This window comes from Chionomys nivalis, chromosome 20 (genome assembly GCF_950005125.1).
Source record: "Chionomys nivalis chromosome 20, mChiNiv1.1, whole genome shotgun sequence".
Taxonomy (NCBI): Eukaryota; Metazoa; Chordata; class Mammalia; order Rodentia; family Cricetidae; genus Chionomys; species Chionomys nivalis.
In genome coordinates, this window is record NC_080105.1 from 8,078,606 (window position 1) to 8,099,308 (window position 20,703).

At 54.3% G+C, this 20,703-nt stretch overlaps 2 pseudogenes; both read left to right on the forward strand.

The window, feature by feature from the left end:
- Positions 1 to 3,293: 3,293 nt before the first annotated feature.
- LOC130862876 (BRISC and BRCA1-A complex member 1-like) lies at positions 3,294 to 12,373 on the forward strand (annotated as a pseudogene).
- Positions 12,374 to 13,969: 1,596 nt separating this feature from the next.
- LOC130863138 (ankyrin repeat and LEM domain-containing protein 1-like) lies at positions 13,970 to 17,254 on the forward strand (annotated as a pseudogene).
- The last annotated feature ends 3,449 nt before the right edge of the window (positions 17,255 to 20,703 follow it).

Sequence of the window (20,703 nt, forward strand, 5' to 3'; positions counted from 1 at the left end):
GGGCCTCAAGACCCCTCTTTTACTTTGCTGTCTTCCTTGGTCCCTTCTCTGGCATGGTTTTCATCGCTCCACATCGGTTTGTTGACTGAACAAATGTGTTCGGGAGGCAGGATCTGCCTGTCCCCAGTCAGATGCTCACCTGTCTCTGCAGGGTCTCCTTCTCTGCCCGGGCATCCTTCAGGGAAGCTTGAGCGCAAACCAACTCCTCCTCCCGGCTGCCCAGGGCCAGCCGCAGCCAGGCGTTCCTCTCTATGAGGCGAGCTGCCTCCTGCTGTCCAGACCCGGCTTCTTCCTGACCACCAAAGGACCCAGGTGTCCCCTGGCCACTGTCTTCTCCTTCTGCTGGCCTTGCAAGGCTTAGGGAGTAGTGGCGCCAGGTGGCCACGGTGGCCTCAAGGGAGCTCAGCCTGCTCTGCAGGGTCTGGAACAAGCTGGCTACTGACGTCTCAGCAGGGCCAGTATCCGGGGTGGCTGCCTGCGGGCTCAGGGGGCTTTCCACCTCAGCCTTGCATCCTTCTTCTGGCTTCAAGGCTAGGGCCCCATGGGATCCCACACAATAATCATCCTCAGGCCTGTGAAGACAACCGGGACCCCAACTACCTGAGGCTCAGCAGGGGCTTTGGGGCTAGATCTCAGAGTCCCTGGGAAGGGTGAGCAGGCAGTGAGCTGCGTGGCTGAGGAGGAAAGGGAAGGGAAGGGAGAGCATGGAGGAGAGGAGGCAAGAGGAAGCTAAGGCAGATGTGTGGGGGGCGGCAGCTTTGTGAGGGGCACCTGCTGGAATAGAAGCACTAAATTCATCCTACCGGCTCCCGGGTCTCTGCAGGTCAGGACTAAGGAGTTCCGGAAGCAGCTCGAGTTTGGCCTCGAATCTCCCACTGGTGGTCTCTGCCTCCTCTGAACTCTCAGCCACTGGGTACAGCTCCCCCTGCAAATGACACCCCATCCTGCAGACTCTCAGCCACTGGGTCCAGTTCCCCCTGCAAATGACACCCCATCCCGAAGGGTCTCAGCCCTCAGGTCCAGCTCCCCCTGAGAATGACACCACATCCCGCAGGCTCTCAGCCACTGGGTCCAGCTCCCCCTGCCAATGACACCCCATCCCGAAGGCTCTCAGCCGTCAGGTCCAGCTCCCCCTGCAAATGACACTCCATCCCGAAGGCTCTCAGCCACTGGGTCCAGCTCTCCCTATAAATTCACCCCATTCTGCAAGCTCTCTGCTGTCAGGTCCAACTCCCCCTAAGAATGACTGCTCGCCACCACTGTAGGTTCTGAGTGAAGCAGGCTCACTCCTGGGCTCCGGGATCCATGGAATTGGGCACAGCAGGAAGAGGAGCACACTTATGGGTGGAGGATGCCTCCCTCGGCGACTTCGGGGCCCTGTGGCCCGGGCACTCATGGCTTCTTCCACCCCTGATCACGGCCTGCTCTCAGATTCCCTTTGTCGGCCTGGATCCTTGGTTTCCCCCCCGTAGGAGTTTTGGGTCAACTGCATCGATTGAACACATTTGAATATTTGACTGCCTTACCTGATGGCACCCACTCTTGTCCATTTGCCCCAACCTCTCGCCCTCTTCTCTACCTGACAATCCTTTTCTCTCAGCTGCCTGAAGGCATCGCTCTTATCTGTGCCCCCTCTCCCCTATGGAGGCATGGGATAGGGATCCCAAGAATCTGTTTTCTTCCCAGGACTCTCCTAGCACCAAACTCCCTCTCGTGTGTGTGTGTGTGTGTGTGTGTGTGTGTGTGTCCACCCTCCGCTCTGCTCCAGGGCACCCTGGGAAAGGCCTGAGCCCCTGGGCGCATCTCAGGTCACCCTGGCTATGAGGCTGCACTGGCCAAGGCTGGTCTGGTACGGGCTGAGAAACAGGAAGGCTCCTGCCCTGGTCACATGGACAGTTATTGTCTTGTTTCCTTCTCCAGGATGTCAGCTTCCTACAGAATGGGGACAGGGTGGGGTAGGGGACTCTTGTCCCACTCCAAGATAACAGCTACCCCCGTATTCCAAACCTTTGGTCCCTCCATTTCCTCAGGTTTTCTGTGTTCCCATGTTCAGCGGGGCTTACTCCACTGTAATATCTTTTTATTATTATTATTATTATTATTTATTTTATTTTATTTTTGGTTTTTTGAGATAGGGTTTCTCTGTGGTTTTGTAGCCTGTCCTGGAACTAGCTCTTGTAGACCAGGCTGGTCTCGAACTCACGGAGATCCGCCTGCCTCTGCCTCCCGAGTGCTGGGATTAAAGGCGTGTGCCACCACCGCCCGGCTTGTTATTATTTTTATTTGTTTCTAAAACAAAAACCCTGTAGGAGTAGGCTTCAGCATTGAAATAAAATTATGTCTTTCATTCCTTTGCTTTTTTTCATTTGTGTTTGTGGTGGGTAAGCTGCATGCTCTTCTCCTTCCACCATGCAGGTCCCCGGGATAGAGTCAGGTCTTCAGGTTTGGGGTGCCTGCCTCTGTTCACCACGCTACAATGTTTCTCTTCAACAAGAAGGTCCGCTCTTCCCACAGAGCCCTATTTGTCTGCATCAGAAGGCTCCGGTGGGACATTGAGCCTGTCCACAGTGTGTCTGTTGGCTTTTCTTTTTACTTTTTCTTTCCATTTTGGTTTTTAGAAGAGTCTCGTATAGTGAGCGATAACTTGAGCACCCGATCTTCATCTTCTGACCTCTGGGGTGTTGGAATGACAGGTGTGCACTATCAGCCCCCATCGCGATAGTATTGGATGAGTGTCAAGATATGTAAAATAAGAACAAAAATAAGCCGGGCGGTGGTGGCACTCGCCTTTAATACCAGCACTTAGGGGCCAGAAAGCACTTGGGAGTTCAAGATCAGCCTGGTCTACAAAGAGAGTTACAGAACAGCTAAGACAGAGAAGCCCTGCCTCAAAAAAAAAAATCGATCAATAAATAGGTGGATAGATATAGATAAATAAACAAACAAACAAGCAGAAATAAATAGTTGAGAGAGCCTTTAGCAAACCCAAGCCAAACCCTATCCTGTCAATCATCAATCAGCCCCACCCAGGTCAGTTTCCTGCCCTATCACAGCAGCATCTTTGACAACTGTTGTCTGCTGAATCCAGAACTACAAGCTCCCCCCAATCTTGCTTAAGTCAACTCTGGACCACACCCATTCCCAATAGTACCCTATCTCAGTCCCACTCCTGCCGGTTATACTCTAATTTATATCTCCGGGATCGCCTCAGCCTATCAGCGTCCAGGTCCTGAGGTTCCTGGAACTACATTTCCCAGAAGACGTCACCGCAACTCCGCACAAACTTCCGGTCAGGAAGATGGCGGCTATCTAGAACCCTGTGACTGACTGGCTGCGGTACCTAGGCTGCAGAGTGGAACCTGGCTGTGTGACCGCGCGCGAGCTTTCTGTCGCTGTGATCAAACTTCGATCCGGCTTGCTGCAGCTCTAGGTTCGTTCTGCTTGAGGAGCTGGGGTCTGTGGAGTCCCGAGTCGGAGACATCGCAAGAAACGTGCATCTATTGCGCGGTAGGCGACTTGGATGGCGTCTGCCTCCCACAGACCTGACCACCCAAGTCCGCGCCAAGCTCTCGTGCACGATCCAGTCACTCACGCACTGTAGCCTCGGGCGACAGAAACCCAGACACAAGCTCGCCAAAGCCAGCAAGGCAAGTGGGGCGCTCAGGAAAGGCTTCAGGCACAGCTGGATCCAGGCACCCAGACGTGGCTTAGGCGGTCAGCCAGGCGTCTCTTCGCGCAGGCGCCGCCCCAGGTGGAAAAGGGGGCATGAAAAGCCTTCAACTGTATGTTCTCAGCTTGGCAAACCCATTAGGTCTCTTTTCCTTTTCTGTCTCTTGGAACTCTCAAGTGTGGGAGCCACTGAAGGCCTTACTGGGTCAAATACCCATCTCTGAGTATTGCCGGTGACCAGGCAGCTGTGTTTATTGGCCCAGTGAAGGGCAGAGACAGTGTTTGCCCTGTTACAAGAGGTGTAAAGCTAAGATTGGGGCACAGTTCATTTGATGGAGTGCTGTGGCTCTGGGTGGAGTGCTTACCCAGCACGCATGAGGCCCTGGGCACCACATACAGCAGGTGCTGCAATCTCAACATGCAGAAGGTGGATGCCGAGGGCCAAGGTTACCAGGTCACTCTAAGCCATGTATGTTATGTATGAGTTAGCGGCCAGCCTGGGCTACACGAAACTGTGTCACAAACAAAAAAGAAGGCAAATGAAAAAGCTGTTCTTTACTTCTCCTGTGGGTGGTTCCTGGCCTCACTCTTTTATTTATTGAGCTCTACATTTTTCTCTGCTTTCCTCCCTGTCTCTCCCCTCCCTCTATCAACCCTCCCCCAAGGTCCCCATGCTCCCAATTTACTCAGGAGATCTTGTCTTTTTATACTTTCTACTTCCCATGTAGATTAGATCTATGTAAGTCTCTCTTAGCGTCCTCATTGTTGTCTAAGTTCTCTGGGATTGTGGTTTGTAGGATGGCTTTCTTTGCTTTATATTTAAAAACCACCTATGAATGACTACATGTGATAGTTGTCTTCTGTGTCTGGGTTGCCTCACTCAAAATTATGTTTTCTAGCTCCATCCATTTTCCTGCAAAATTCAAGCTGTCGTTATTTTTTCTGCTGTGTAGTACTCCATTGTGTAAATGTACCACATTTTCCTTATCCATTCTTCGATCAAGGGACATTTAGGTTCTTTCCAGGTTCTGGGTGTGACAAACAAAGCTGCTATGAACATAGTTGAGCACATGTCCTTGTGGCATAATTGAGCATCCTTTGGATATATACCCAAAAGTGGTATTACTGGGTCTTGGGGGAGGTTGTTTCCTAATTTTCTGAGAAATCACCACACTAGCCGGGCGATGGTGGCACACGCCTTTAATACCAGCACTCGGGAGGCAGAGGCAGGCAGATCTCTGTGAGTTCGAGACCAGCCTGGTCTACAGAGCTAATTCCAGGACAGGCTCCAAACCCACAGAGAAACCCTGTCTCGAAAAACCAAAAAAAAAAAAAAAAAAAAAAAAAGAAATCACCTCACTGACATCCAAAGAGCCTGTACCAGCTTGCATTCCCACCAGCAATGCAGAAGTGTTCCCTTTTCCCCACAACCTCTCCAGCATGAGCTGTCATCTGTGTTTTGGATCTTGACCATTCTTACAGGTGTGAGATGGAATCTCAGAGTTATTTTGATTTGCATTTCTCTGATGACTAAGGATGTTGAACATTTCCTTAAGTGTCTTTCAGCCATTTTAGATTCCTTTGTTGAGAGTTCTCTGTTTAGGTATGTACTCCATTTTTTTTAAAATGGATTATGTGTTCTTTTGGTGTTCATTTTCTTGAGTTCTTTGTATATTTTGGAGAACAGACCTCTGTCTGATGTGGGGTGGTGAAGATCTTTTCCCATTCTGTAGGCTGTCGTTTTGTCTTATTGGCCGTGTCCTTTGCTTTACAGAAGCTTTTCAGTTTCAGGAGGTCCCATTTATCAATCGTTTCTCTCAGTGTCTGTGCTGCTGGGGTTCTATTTAGGAAGTGGTTTCCTGTGCCAATGCATTCGAGTGTACTTCCCACTTTCTCTTCTACAAGGTTCAGTGTGGCTGGCTTTATGTTGAGGTCTTTGATCCATTTAGACTGGAGTTTTGTGCATGGTGATAGATATGGATCTATTTTCATTCTTCTACATGTTGATATTCAGTTATGCCAGTACCACTTGTTAAATATGCTTTCTTTTTTTCCATTTGATATGTTTTTGCTTCCTTGTCAAAAATCAGGTGTTCGAAGATGTGTGGATTGATATCCGGGTCTTCTATTTGGTTCCATTGATCCTCCTGTCTGTTTTTATGCCAATACCAGGCAGTTTTCAGTACTGTAGCTCTGTAGTAGAGTTTGAAGCCAGGTATTGTGATGCCTCCAGAAGTTCTTTTATTGTACAAGATTCTTTTGGCTATCCTGGGATTTTTGCTTTTCCATATGAAGTTGAGTACTGTTCTTTCGAGGTCTGTGAAGAATTTTGCTGGGATTTTGATGGGCATTGCATTGAATCTGTCTTGGCCTCACTCATGAGGGAGCCGTTCTGCAATGAGATTCCCACGCAGCAAGGGGCTCATAGCTCAGCTTCTGGCTTTAGTAACCAGTTGCTTTCAAAAACTCTTAACGCAGGACCATGGCTTCCGCTATCCCCTCTCCATCCAAGCACCCGGGAGCCATGGAGGTGGCTGAGGCCAACAGCCCCACTGAGGAGGAGGAAGAAGAGGAGGAGGAGGAAGGGGAGGAGCCGACACCTGAGCCCAGGCCTCATACTCGCTCCAACCCTGAGGGGGCCGAGGACCGGGCTCTGGGAGCCCAGACCAACGTGGGCAGCCGCAGCTAGGGCGAGGGTGAGGCGGCCAGTGCAGATGATGGAGCAGCCAGTGTCCCAGGAGCCGGGCCCAAGCCCTGGCAGGTACCAGCACCAGCACCTGAGGTCCAGATTCGAACACCACGGGTCAACTGTCCAGAGAAGGTGGTATGTCTTGGTCGGAGATGAAGGGATGGGGTCCTCAGACAGGCCACTCCTGCCTTGTGAGAGTCTCTAAATTGCTGCCTCATTTTCCTGTGGGTTCCAGGAGCACCACACACTTGGTGATCTAAACATATTTTTATGTGTGGCACCTGGACCTCCGCATGTGTCCCCAGCCCCCTCCCTGGGGGGTCCTAAGCAGGAGCTCCATCCCTGAGCCACGCCCCCAGCCCCTCACTGGGAGATTTTAGGCGGGGGCTCCACCCCTGAGCCACGCCCACAGCCCTTCACTAGGGGACTCCAGGCAGGGGCTCCACCCCTGAGCCACGCCCACAGCCCTTCACTGGGAGATTCTAGGCAGGGGCTCCACCCTGAGCCACGCCCCCAGCCTCTCTTTAGCACTATGTCTGGGTCCCACCCTAGCTGTCTTAGCTCTGTCTGGTTTCATCCTATACTCTGTCTTCTGTTTGTGTTTCAGATCATCTGTTTGGATCTTTCAGAGGAGATGTCTGTGCCAAAGCTGGAGTCCTTTCATGGGTACGTGCCACTGGGCTTGAATATGGGCAGCTCAGAATGCATAGGGACCTTGTTACCCAGTAGGATCTAGGTGTCCATGACACAGTTTCAGGGCTTGTGGCCTTCTAGGCTTCTGTCCATATGTGTGACACTCTTAGGAGCCTAGTGATCCTGGCGTGTGTGTGTGGTGGGGGCTCAGGTTGATGGGGCAGGCCACTGTCAGGTGAGTTCTGTGTGCCCCTGGCAGGTGTAGTAGGTGTCACATCTGGAGAGGCCTCAGGGCTCTGTATGGGATAAGAACAAGACCACAGGAGCTGGTGGCACACCCCTGCCATCTCAGCACTGGGAGGTGGAGATGGAGGAATCAGGAGGTTTGGGCAGTCAGTAATTTGGGTGCCAGTTTGGGTTCCACAGCAGACTTGAGGCTAGCCTGCACTCTATGGTGAGTTTGAGGCTAGCCTGCACTCTATGGTGAGTTAGAGGCTAACTTGGTATATTAGTCTGGGTGCTCTAGAAGAACAAAGCTGATGAATGAATGTGTATACACACGCAATTATATATATAGATAAATACATTTATAAAGGCGATTATTAGAGTGACTCAGGCTGTGGCCCAGCTACTCCAACAATGGCAGTCTGCTAAGGGAAAAGTTGTTCAGTGCATGAGGCTGGGTGTCTCAGCCTCCGGTATATGCTGCAGTCCTGAAGAAGCAGGCCCTAATGACAGTGAAGGAATGGACTTGCTAGTGAGAGCCAGAGCAAGCAGGCAAAGCCAAGTGTCCCTTCGTCCCTGTCATTTACATAGGCTGCCAGCAGCAGAGGGCGTGGCGCAGGTTGAAGGTGGCCCTTTCCACTTCGGAAGCTGTGTATGAGAAGTGGGAGATCTGTATTAGAAGCGGGCCTTCCCACTTCAATGATTTAATTAAGAAAAGAGTGCCTCAGCCAGGCAGCGGTGGTGCACACCTACAATCCCAGCACCTGGGAGGCAGAAGCAGGTGAATTTCTGAGATATCGAGGCCAGCCTGGTCTACATAGTGAGTTCCAGGACAGCCAGGGCTGTTACACAGAGGAACCCTGTCCTGAAAAACCAAGAAAAGAAAAAAGAGAAAAAAGGACAGAATTCCTCCCAGCCATGCCCAGCCCCTTGGGTTTTAGTTAATTCCAGATGCAGTCGAGTTGACAACCAAGACTAACCCTGCCGCTGTCACCCCGCCTCTCCCAGCTCCCGGACAAACGCCCTGAACGTGTCTCAGAAGATGGTGGAGATGTTCGTGCGCACGAAGCACAAGATTGACAAGAGCCACGAGTTTGCACTGGTCGTGGTGAATGACGACCCCACTTGGGTGAGGCTCGGGGCTGACCAGGACTCTGGGAGACCTCGGGTCCGGGAGCCCCAGTGCTGAGGCTCTGCCTTCCCCGCAGCTGTCTGGACTGACCTCTGACCCCCGCGAGCTCTGCAGCTGCCTGTACGACCTGGAGACGGCATCCTGCTCCACGTTCAGTATCCTTGTCATAGTCCCCGGCCCCAGATAGCGCTGCCGCCGCCGTGGGGGCTCAGTGGTATTGTGGGCTCCCCCAACCCACAGCCTAGGTTGAGCACCAGAACCCAAAGCATTCCAGACTCTGAAGTCAGTACTTTTCTATAGTTTCTGGGCTTGGACACAGGACCTTGCTCTGTAGCCCAGGCTGAATCCGTGATCTCCTGCCTCAGCATCCTGAGAGAAGAACGACAATGATTCAGAACCATGCCCCTAATTCTTTATTTTTACATATTTGTTTATTAAGACAGGGTCTCATTATGTAGTCCCGGCTGTCCTGGAACTCACTCTGTAGACAGGTTGACCTCAAACTCAAGAGATCCACCTGTGTCTGCCTCTTGAATGCTGGGCTTAAAGGTGTGTGCCACCACCTCACATCAAATTTATCAATATATTTTTGAGACTTTCTCATGTAGCCCAGCTTAGCATTGAATTCACCGTGTAGCTAAGGATGGCCTTCAGCTCCTGATTCGCCTGCTTCCACCTCCTGAGCGCTTGGATGACAGTGTGCTCTAGAGGAACCCTCAGCCACATGACTGCCGAGCTGCTACAGGCACTTCACCCACTGAGCTGCAGGCACTGCACCTGAATCCCAGCCCCAGCAAAGCTCAGGGGTTTTGCTCAGTGAAATCACAAATAGAATGAATATTCCATGTATGATATTATAGAAGTTACATACAAGACCCAACATGTAGCCAGGTGTTGGGGTGCAGGAGAGTCAACCTAGCACTCAGAAGCTGAGGCAGGAGGATTCCTAGTTAGAGGCCAGCCTTACCAACAAATATCTGGACTCTGTTTCAAAACCACAAAATGAACCCCTTCCCTCAACAAAAGCATTGACAGAAAGCTGGCTGTTAATCCGCAGTGATCCAGACCCACAGCCACCGAAAACCCAGGCCGGCCAGAGTGGTGGAGGGGTGGGTGTCAGCGAGCCTGACTCCAGGGGACATCCACTGCAGCAGGGCTGGTATTCAGTTACCTAGAAAGTCACAACCCTGTCATTCACCTGGTGGCTCCCCCAGAATTGAGGATGCAGTAGATGTGGCAGGAGAGGGGAGCCCTGGAGGGTCTGCAGGGGGTTAAGGCTACCACCCACTTTATGATGAGTGAGAGGCAGCGGGCTTAGAGAGGTGCTGTGCTGGTGGGAATATACGCCTACCCCAGGGGTCAAACTGCCTACCCCAGGGGTCACACTGCCTACTCCAGGGGTCACACAGCTACCCCAGTGGTCACACTTCCTGGCCCCAGAGGTTCCCGTCATCTCCCAGGATCCAGGTCAGAAAAGGCCCCTGCCTCCGAGCTGGCACCTTGTCCTTAGCGTTTCTTCAGATCTAGAAGGTCTCTTCAGTCTCATGTGAGTGGTCACCCAGAGTGGGGATGCCTTGGTTCCTTCCCCAGCCAGGTGCAGAGTTGAGGTTGCCCAGTGTGTGTGTGTGTATGTGTGTGTGTGTGTGTGTGTGTGTGTGTGTATGTTGGGGGTTGGGGAGGGGCGCCTGGGACAAGATCCTGTGTCCAGCGGTGGGGCTTGAATTTATTAAGGCTTTTAAAGAAGTCATACGGGTTTCATTATGTAGTTATTTTGTGTGCAAGCACATGTTCCACGGTAGCTGTGTGGGTCGGGGGAACTTGTGAGAATCCTTCTCTGCTTCCTCGCGTGGCCCTGACTGCAGGTGCCTCTAGCCCCGGCGCTGTCTCTCTGGCCCTGGCTTTAACATGCAGGACTGCTAGGATCGTGGCTGTGGGATTCAGCTGTGATAGGTGGGGTTCCGGCCACTGCTTGTAGGCGGCTGAGGACCCAGCTCTCCCCCCCCCCTCTCTGTAGCCAGCAGAAGACTGAGCTGCCAGTCACAGAGAATGTGCAAACCACCCCCCCTCCCCCTACGTCGTGCGCACCATCCTGGTCTACAGTTGCCCTCCCTGCCAGCCCCAGTTCTCCCTGACTGAGCCCATGAAGGTAAGCCTGGAGGGAAGGGAGGGCAGTGGTTAGACACCAAAGGGGACCTCCCGGGACCACAGGCTGGAGTGCACCCCATCCTGGTCTCATTCACTGCAGAAGATGCTCCAGTGTCCCTACTTCTTCTTCGACATCGTCTGCATCCACAATGGCACCGAGGAGAAGGAAGACAAGAGGAGGTGGAAGGTGAGAGAGACATCACAGTGGAGTCTGACTTGGACCTGCCCCGGCGGTCATTTAACAGCTGCTCCCTACATTCCACTTTGAGTTGGTGGTGACTGACTTGGGAGGCTGTGGCCTTAGCAGCCAGCCACACCATTCCTTGCACCTCCTCCTGACTCTACCCTGCTGCACTGTCTGCCCGCAGAGCCCTCCCCTCCCAACTTCTCCAGGCCTTACCGTTCTTATGCTCGGACTTGCCCTGTGAGCGGTTTCTAATACCTGTGAGTTTCAGTTTACAGACTGCAAGGTGGGGTAGGTAAGGCGCCTGCAGGCAAGCACGAGGACTCGCACTCAGTCCCGGGACCAGCATGGTGGGAGCACTGACTCCCAGGGGTTATATCCCGACCTCTATATGCCTGCACATTCTCACACATGTACCCACACACCCATGCACACCTGTGCGTGAGGCACCTGAAAGGCTGAGGCAGGGGTTGTGACATGATAGGGATGTTGTGTGACAAGACGTTTCCTGGACAGACACAGCACTCACCCCTGAGAGGAGCCCACGGCACACCAAAGTACAATGGACACCATGACGTCCAGCTTGATGAACCAGTGAACTTACTGGGGTTGCTTACAGGAATAGGGTGAGGGGTCACCTACAGGATCAGAAATGACAGCTACATCACCAAAGCCCACACAGCAGGACTGACAACTCACAGACTGGGAGCCTGGAGCACACTGCACAGCCTGCAGGCTGGAGAGTGTCCCGTCCACATAACTCTGGTCTAATCTCTCCAGGCGGCTGAGGAGCTCCTTACCCCAGCAGGGAGGGGCCTAGTGAATCTGCTCAGTTTCAGGGACTTCCTGAAGCTGTTTGGAGTTGTTTGCCTTCCTGCCTAAGGAGCTTCCCTGCAGGGTAGAATGTTTATCTCAGAGAAAACTCTGGACTACAGAGTGAGGCCTTGTTTGAGGGACTAGGAAATGCGGGTGGCAGGTGCTGCTGTGGGCCCTCCCACGCCTTCCCCTCTGGTTTGGATCAGAGTCTCTTGTTGCCAAGGCAGCCGCCTTGCAAGGGAGAGCACTGGGATGAAGGTCATGTCCTGCTGCGTTCAGCTGTCCATGTAACTGTGTGTGTGTGTGTGGGGAGAGCACTTACCTGGCAGATACTTTACTCACCAAGACCCCTCTCGCCAGCACTTTGGGCTTCTAGGGTGCCCAGGTCGTGGCTGCTTGGTGGGTGCCAGCCAATGTTTGCTGACTGCATTAGTAGTTTCTGGCCTGACCGACTCCTCTTCACCCCTCAGGACCCACTCTAGATGCCCCTTCTTCTAGGACAGCCTCCAGGGGCAGGGAGGGCCTCTGAGGGCTAATGCCAACCCTGAACAGCCTCTCCTTGGCCCCTGCAGGATGTATTCTCCTTCATGGGCAGCCTGGACACCAAGGGCACCAGCTACAAGTATGAGGTGGCACTGGCTGGGCCGGCCCTCGAGCTACACAATTGCATGGCCAAGCTGCTGGCCCATCCACTTCAGAGGCCTTGCCAGACCCATGCGAGCTATAGCCTGCTGGAGGATGAGGAGGCTGGTGAGGGCGAAGCCACCGTGTGACCCGTGGCATTTCTGCACCGTTCAGGAGCCCGGTGCACCCACACCCACTCCTACTGTGTCTGCTGTAAATTCTTCCTGGGACCAGTTTGTCACCAGAATAAAAATCTGAGGCTTCTGAGCCTGCCTTCTGGTCATTTTAGGTTCACCGAAACAGAAAACAGGAGCTGAACTGAACAGTCTGCCATGGCTTCTGGCTCGGCCGGATCCATCTCGGTGTCCTGATGCCATTGTGACTTGGGCTGTTCTCTCCCTCTGACTGGTGTTAACTGCACTTTGCAACCTCCTCTTCACCCTACAGAACCCACCCCAGACGTCCTTTCCTCCAGAGACAGGGGTGATCTTTTGCACGCAAGACCGGCGTGGCCCCCACAGGAAGGTCCTCCTGGACACCCAAGGGTCCCAGCTCCAAGTGGGAAGCGGGTTGGGGTGACATCTATTACCCCACCACCCCAACTCTTCTGCAGTACTGTTTGGACCTGTGTGGCCTCACCATGAGCGATCACCACCCAGGGGTCTAGGATGGGGACATTTGGTGGGCGCCCCAGAAGAGGAAGGCAAACCTGGAGTCCCTCCTGCCTTCCCGGGTCAGGCCACAGAGGTTCATCCACTCCACCTTCTCAGTTGATAGAAACCAAAATGGCAGTGGGTGGGAGTCGGGCTCACTTTGATGTGGGAGACAGAGGCGGGAGGATGGCCAGTTTTAGGTCAGCAGGGGCCACATAGAGAAGCCTTGATTCAAAAGGATTATGAACAGAAATAGACCGGACCTGGTGATGATTCATCCGTTCAGAGGACTGGTTGTGCGTGCAGAGAACCTGGGTTCGATTTCCACGTTTGGGCTCACAGCTTACGTTCCGGGCAATCCGATGCAGCTTCTGGTCTCCATGGACACCAGTCACACATGGTACACAGACAGGCATGCAGGCAAAACACCCACACACTTAATTTTAAAAAGTAGGTCAGCTTGATTAAATGTTTTCTGGCCTCTTCATTTATTTGCCACTTAGTGTTGAGTCCTGTCTTCCATTTGCAAATAAGGAAAATGCAGCTCTTTAGAAAACTTTATTTAATTAATTTGTGTGCGCGCGCACGTACGCTTGTGCAGGCTCACAGCCAAGGCACACAGGTGTATGTTAGTCTGTTCTCTTTCCAATGTCTGCGTCCTGTGGTTGGGATCAAACTCAGGTCCTGAAGCTTGGCAGCAAGCACCCTTATCCGCTGAGCTGTCTCCAGGCCCTGGCGAAGACCTTCCTCACAAAGCGACGGTGACAGCCAGCTCCGCTGGATTGAAAGTGCACGACGCTGTTCCTCAGGAGGCAGATCCCAGCACTTGCAGACTGAGGCAGAAGGATGGCCCTGAGTTCCTGGACAGCTTGGGCTAAGTCTAGGATACCCAGTAGTTTGTTTTGTTAAAGGCAAAGAGAGGTTCTGCTCTTTATCCCAAGCTCCCCTGGAATTCGCGGTAATCTTCCTGGCTCAGCTTTCCAAATCTCGGAATGGGACCCCAGCTGAGCGCACCGCCCGCTCTCCAGTCCCTGAGGTTTGATGGTCCAGGACACACCTTGTCTCCATCAGCAGCTTGGGGCGACCCGGGTCCAACCAGGTCTTTCCCAGAGGCAGGGCTGGGGAGCCGGGGGCGGGGCTGCGCATGCGCAGAGGTCGCCGCGCGAATTTGAATCCGAGGGCTGTGACACCTTTGGGACATGGCCTATGCTGCCCGGCAACTGTTGGTCGCACTGCGCGAGGAAGATCCGCGGTGAGCGCGGGACGCTGGTCCTCCCTTGCCTTCTGCTCCCCGGGCGGCCAAAGGGCTGATGTCCGCTGTCACCGTCCCCCCAGGGCTGTGGAGGAGCTGCTGCACCTCGGGGCGGACCCCAGCCTTGTGCTGTTGGTGTTGGATGGCGTGGCGGAGGTGCACCTGGCGGCCCGAGCTCGCCGTCCGCGCGCCCTGCATTGCCTCCGGATCCTGCTGCGCCAGGGCGCTGACCCCAATGCTCGGTGAGGCGCCGTCCTGGTAACCGTGGTGCGGTGGGTGTGACTTGGGGACCCGGCGGCGCTGGGCATCAGGCTCCCGGGTCCCAGGCGTCTGGTCTAGGAGGTGTCTGCTCCCGAGGTCGTGACTTGGTCATTCTGGCACTCTGGAGGGTGAGGCAGGAGGATGATCGTGAGTTAGAGTATCAACTTTCCCTTCACCCCCATTGGTAGTGGGCACAGGGGGCTGAGGCAGAGGGAGCAAAGAGTTCAAGGCCTGGAAAAGGAAACTCCTCCTCTCTCCCGGGGTCCCAGGTCCACTGAGGCGCTGACACCCGTGCACGTGGCCGCCGTGTGGGGCTGTCGTGGCGCCCTGGAGCTGCTGCTAAGCCGAGGGGGCGACCCGACGCTGCGAGACCAGGTCAGGATCCCAAGCAGCACGCGCGGGGCGGGGTGGGGGGTGGAGGAGGGCGGGCCGTGGGCGCCCCCTGCTGAGCTGACCATGCCTGTGCAGGACGGGCTGAGGCCACTGGACTGGGCTCTGCAGCAGGGACACCATGACTGTGCATGCCTGCTGCGGGAGCTGGACACGCCCACCCGGACACGGAAGGAGACCCTGGAGCCAGCTGGTGAGCAGAGCTCAGGGGGTACAAGGAACCTGTCACCGCGCTGCCTCACTTCTGGGGGTCAGTTCCATCTGCCCATTTGCCATCTGTCAATCACTATCCATCATCTCTCAATCATCTTATCACCTAACTTTTATCTGTCATCTATCTTGTCTATATCATCTGTTTATATGTTTATCTGTCTGCTTAGTTGTCATCTATCTATATATTTATATATGTTTATCTATATTTAGAGAAGTTACCTGTAGCCCTGGCTGGCCTTGAATCCACCATGGGTCGAGGACGTGTCTTTGTGAGGGCTCCTGGCATCTTTATACCTCCGTGTTTGTCACCGGTCTCAGAGCAGCTCATGCGCAGAGCTGAGCTGGCAGCTGCTCGTGAGGTGGCGGTGGAGCCCGGGAGTCCAGAGGCCACTGGGAGTGAGGACTGCAGCAGCGATGCCTCCTTTGTCACTGCATCGGAGGACTCTCTGCAGCCCCAGCGCCCTGCGGGGACACTGGGGCCCGCAGCCAGCCTGTGGCAGTCTGGTGGGGCTGAGGCAGCTGGGAATGGGGTACTGAGCTGCCAGCTGCAGGCCCTGACGTTGACCACAGGGGCCACCAATGTCCCATCCCTGCCAGGTGACGGGGACTCGGGGGCCTTGCATCCACACGGCTCAGTGCCCCCCATGTCCGACCTGCAGCTGCTCCAGGCCTTGCGGGCACTGGGCCACAGTCCTGGCCCGGTCACCCCTTTCACCCGTGGACACTACTTGCGGCGGCTGCAGGAAGCCCAGGCTAGCCCGGGTGAGCTGGGAGTCCCGTGGCGGTGTGAATCCCGAGACCTGCCTGTTAGCCCCACCGTCCTCACCGGCGGTCCTTTTCAGCTCTGGCTCGGTTTCCCCTTCCCAGCTGTTCCAGGGCACAGCCCAGAACTGGCGGAGGTGCTGAGAACAGGCCACGTTCCCCACTGCCAGGCGGATGAGGCCGCCCTGGCTCAGCACTTTCAACGGCCAATCCCACGAAGAGGTGGCAGGGAGGCGTCACCAAGTCCAGCTTTACGTATCTTCTTCTTGACCCCAGGTATGATGGGGACGGTAAAGCTGGGGCTTGGGATTAGAGGTATCTTGGCTCCACAGGGTCCGCCCTGACAGAGGTGGGGAAGGGTTGGATTGTTCCTTGCTGGTGGCTTTTGCCTCTGTGAGGGGGGGGGGTACACGACTGTGAGCACGAGGCCTGGGTTGTTCCAGGGAGATTCTGTACACACACACACCCCCCCACACACACAAGTTGGTGGGGATTTATTTTTGATTTGCTGTGTGTCCCTAGGGAAGGGACTAGCCTTCTCTGTTAATCGAGTCAGTTCCGGCTGTGAGTACCCATTTCATGGCTTATAAAATAGGGGCCCCTGGATGTGGGTTCAAAAGGGCCCATGGCTCTGGGGACAGCGGTCATCTTCTCTCTCTGAGACGTCCTTCCTCCCCCACCACCCTTTTTTTACACGTTTTATTTTCTGTGCGTGTGTCTGTATGTGCACATGTGGAGGTCTAAAGGTAACTTCTGGGAACTGATTTTTCTCCTCCATCGTGTGGGTCATCAGGGTTGGTAGCGTCAGGGTTGGCAGCTGGCTCCTTCACCGTCTGCACCACTCTGTTCCCAGGCAGACGCAGGGACTGCCTGCCCGAGCCTCCTCCCTCACACTGGCCGAGTGTCTGCAATGTTTCGTGGGAGCCATCTTCTACGTGGGCAACGGGACCCGTGCCCGGCCGGATGCCCAACTCTGGGAAGCCCTCGGCTACTGTGAACGCCCAGGGAAAAATGTGAGGACAAGGGGCAGGAGTGGTCAGGCCTGCCAGTCTTCAGACAGTCGGAGGGCAGAAGGCTTAGGACCCGACTCCTGATTCCACCCCCCAGGCCTGTCCCAAGGTACGCCGGATCTTAGACATCTGGGCCAGCGGCCGCGGTGTCCTTTCCCTACACTGCTTCCAGCACACGGTGGCCATGGAGGCGTACACGCGGGAGGCCTGCCTGTTGGACGCCCTAGGTAAGGGTCGGGCTTTTAGGGCTGAGGTCTCAGGGAAAGTGAGCTCTGAATTCCCTCACTGTTCATGTTCATTCCCATGGTGGGTAGTTACTGAGCGCCACCTGCATACCTAGAACACGCCTGTCGAAATAGAGTCTGTGCCGCTTGTTGTGGAGGAGGGGTGGGTGGAGGCCACGCCATGACTTTGCCTCTGATCTGTCCAGGTATCCAGACACTGACCAACCAGAAACAGGGCCACTACTATGGAGAGGCTGCCTACTGGCCACCCACGAAGCGGCGGCGCTTGGGGGTGTATCTGCTGCACTGTGCTCTGCTAGTTTTCCTGGCTGAGGGGAAGGAGAGCTGAGGCCGCAGGACATCCAGGCCTGAGGCTGAGTGCTGAGGACATGATCGGGAAGCATGAGCCATGGGGTCCCCAGCTGGGTCCCCAGCTCTGGCTTTAGAGGCTTGGTGTGTGTGTGTGTGCTGAAGTGTGTGAGTGATGCTGCGTCTAGGTGCTCCTGGATAGGTGGTGAGCTCCCATTGTGTGTGCGGGGCAAACCAGCCGAGGGGCAGAAGGGCCTCTAGAACGTTCTCCTTTCAGGCCAGACGTGTTAGTGGTGGCCTACCACCACAACCTCGGGAGGATGGGGCAGGAGGATTGCTAGTTGGAGATCAGCCTGGAGACTGGAAACTGGCATACATTTGTATTCGGTTAGAGGCCTCTGAGTGTGTTTAGTGGCAACAATCCTTCCCCTGTGGGTGTCCACCCTCCAGGACCCAAATATGCTCTTGGGAGAGCATCGAGGGTCAAGCAAGGCTGCAGAGCTCAGACTGACTGGGAGCGGAGTGTGTGTGCATGTGCGTGTTTGTGTGTGCTCGTTTGTGAGTGTGTGTGTGTGTGCACGTGCGAGTACGCCTATAGTGTTCCTAGGAATGCCTTACCCCTCCGCAGTCCTGAGCTGTGTCTAGCCCCTTGCCCTCTAAGCATCTAGGCAGCCTGAGGTTTGGCCTGCCTCTCCGGTCCTCACCCTTCTCCATCACCATGTGGCTGCCTTCCTCCAAGAGCTTCAGGAAAGCCCACAGCAGGATCTGCAGGCACATGGGGAAGTCCCTCCTGCTGTCTACCCTTCAGCCCCACCCAGATGGATCTCCAGGATGGCCCGCCACCCTGCTGGAACCTCACCAGGTATTCATTCACTCGGTTAACACCCATTAAGCGCCTACAGTATGCCTGAGGTAGGACTTCTCAACCTTGGCTCTGTGGACCGCTTGGGGTTGCGTCTCTTCTGTGGGACATCGCGTGTGTTGTAGGGTGCTGGGTGTCCCCCCTCTCAGGATACAAGGGAAACTCTGCCCTCTTCCACCAGAAGGTTGCCCACCTGTCTTGGGTCACACCACCTGGAAGCGCCACTGAGGAAGATCAGTCCTCCAGATCGCCCAGCTGACAGCCCTGCCCAGGCAGAGACCACGCCCACCATAAGTCACACCCACTTAAAGCAAGCCACAGCAAGGCTTGTAGCCTAGGAACCATACTCACCTGGAAGCTGTGGAACTGCGGCCGCCCCCTTCACTTGGACATAGATTGAGGCATCTGAGGGCCATGCCTCCCGGTGCCACGCCCCCAGATTCTCCATGCAGCTAGCTGCTGCTTCGAAATGGGGGCCTTCTGTTTCACTCAGATGCTACCTGATGGCTGGTTGTGGCCAAGAAACCAGGTTCCCAGCACAAATACTTTTTGTTTGTTTGTTTTGCTTTTGCTTTTTTTGAGACAGGATTTCCCTGTGTTGTCCTGGCTGTTCTGGAACCCGCTCTGTAGACCAGACTGGCCTCAAAGTCACAGAGATCCGCCTGCCTCTGCCTCTGGAGTGCTGTTATTAAAGGCGTGCGCCACTGCCTGGCTCCAGCACAAATTCTTTTCGATTATTTTTATTTCATGTGCACTGTGTTTTTGTCTTCATGTATGTCATATGAGGGTGTCAAAGTCCCTGGAACTGGAGTTATTGTTATGAACTGCCACGTGGGTGCTGGGAATTGAACCCTGATCCTCTGGAAGAGCAGCTCAATGCTCTTAACCGCTGAGTCATCTCCCCAACCCCAGCACAAATTCTTTTTTTTTTTTTTTTTTTTTTTTTTGATTTTCGAGACAGGGTTTCTCTGTAGCTTTCTGGTTCCTGTCCTGGAACTAGCTCTTCTAGACCAGGCTGGCCTCGAACTCACAGAGATCCGCCTGCCTCTGCTTCCCGAGTCCTGGGATTAAAGGCGTGCGCCACAACCGCCCAGCCCCAGCACAAATTCTTAATGTCACTGTGGAGCTGGCAAAAGGAGAATCAGTCGGTAGCAAGGGTTTAGAGCCACAAGGGCCTGAGATGTCTGGGTGCTGGCCTAGCCTGCAGGAGGCTTTGGAGGTGTAGGGGATGGGGCATGGGAAGAGGGAAGGAAAGAGGGATATTGTGATAGGTGTGTGCCTGGCCAGCCTGAGTTGCACGTGGAACTCGGTCTCAGTATAATATAACACTGACTTTGTGGTTTAGTGTCCTTAGACAAGGGTCTGGACATTTCTGCTCATTGCCTTCCTTAGAAAATGTTTTGGATTCCTTGAGCTAGCGGAGCAGGATTGTAGAATCCTGCCAGGAGGTCAGGAGTTCAAAGCCAGTTCAATATGCAGTGTGTTTACAGTCACCTTCAGGTTGCTCACAGAGCACAGCTGCTGCAATGTCTCCGTGCTGGGAGTGCGGGCCCAGCCTGTCCTGTTGCTGTCTCATGCAGCCTGCGGTGCTGTCTCCCTCTCCTGCCTGCCTCATTGTTTCACCTGCATTTGGGGACAGTCCCCAGGGGACCTTGTCCTTTTGTGTCTGGAGCTTCCTGTGAGGTCAGGGCTACCCTGGCCAGGAGTTTAGATGCCCGGCAGAAGGAGCACACTTTGAGTGGTGGCTGATTGGCCTGGGGTGCCAGGATCTGGGGTACAGCTGCTGCAGTGCCCTGTTTGTCTTCCTGGATGGGGGCAGTGGCAGCTGCAACCTCAGGACTGAGGATGTGCCCTGCAGCAGTGTCTGACAGCCCCAGTTCTCACTTTAGTGTGTGTGTGAGTGTGTGTGTGTGTTCTGACAGCCCCAGCTGTCACTTCAGTGTATGTGTGTGTGAGTGTGTGTATGGGTTCTATCTGACAGCCCCAACTCTCACTTCAGCATGTGTGTGTGTGTGCTTGAGTGTGTGTATGTGTTCTATCTGACAACCAACTCTCATTTCAGAGAGTGTGTGTGCATGTGTGTCTGTATGCTTGTGTGTGTGTGTTCTGACAGCTCCAGCTCTCACTTCAGTGTATGTGTGTGTGTGCTTGTGTGTGTGTATGCTTGTGTTATATCTGACAGCCCCAGCTCTCACTTCAGTGTATGTGTGTGTGTGTGGTTGTGTTCTATCTGACAGCCCCAGCTCTCACTTCAGAGTGTGTGTGTGTGCTTGTGTGTGTGTTGTCTGACAGCCCCAACTCTCATTTCAGAGAGTGTGTGTGTGTGCTTGTGTGTGTGTTGTCTGACAGCCCCAACTCTCATTTCAGAGTGTGTGTGTGCTTGTGTGTGTGTATGTTGTCTGACAGCCTCAGCTCTCACCTTAGAGTGTGTGTATGCACACGCATGTGTTTGCATTCTACATCTCCCTCTCCAGGGGTGGATAAACTTTGATCCTTTCTGCTGGACAGGTGGTGAGCACCCCAGGTGGGTGGAAATGAGTGTGTGTGTGGAACAGAAGTTACTCTAGAACGTTCCACTGCATCTCCAGGCCTGTCATCCTTGGGGACAAGCAGAGAGGAAGTATCTTGGCTTACCTGCTGCTGGGGAGAA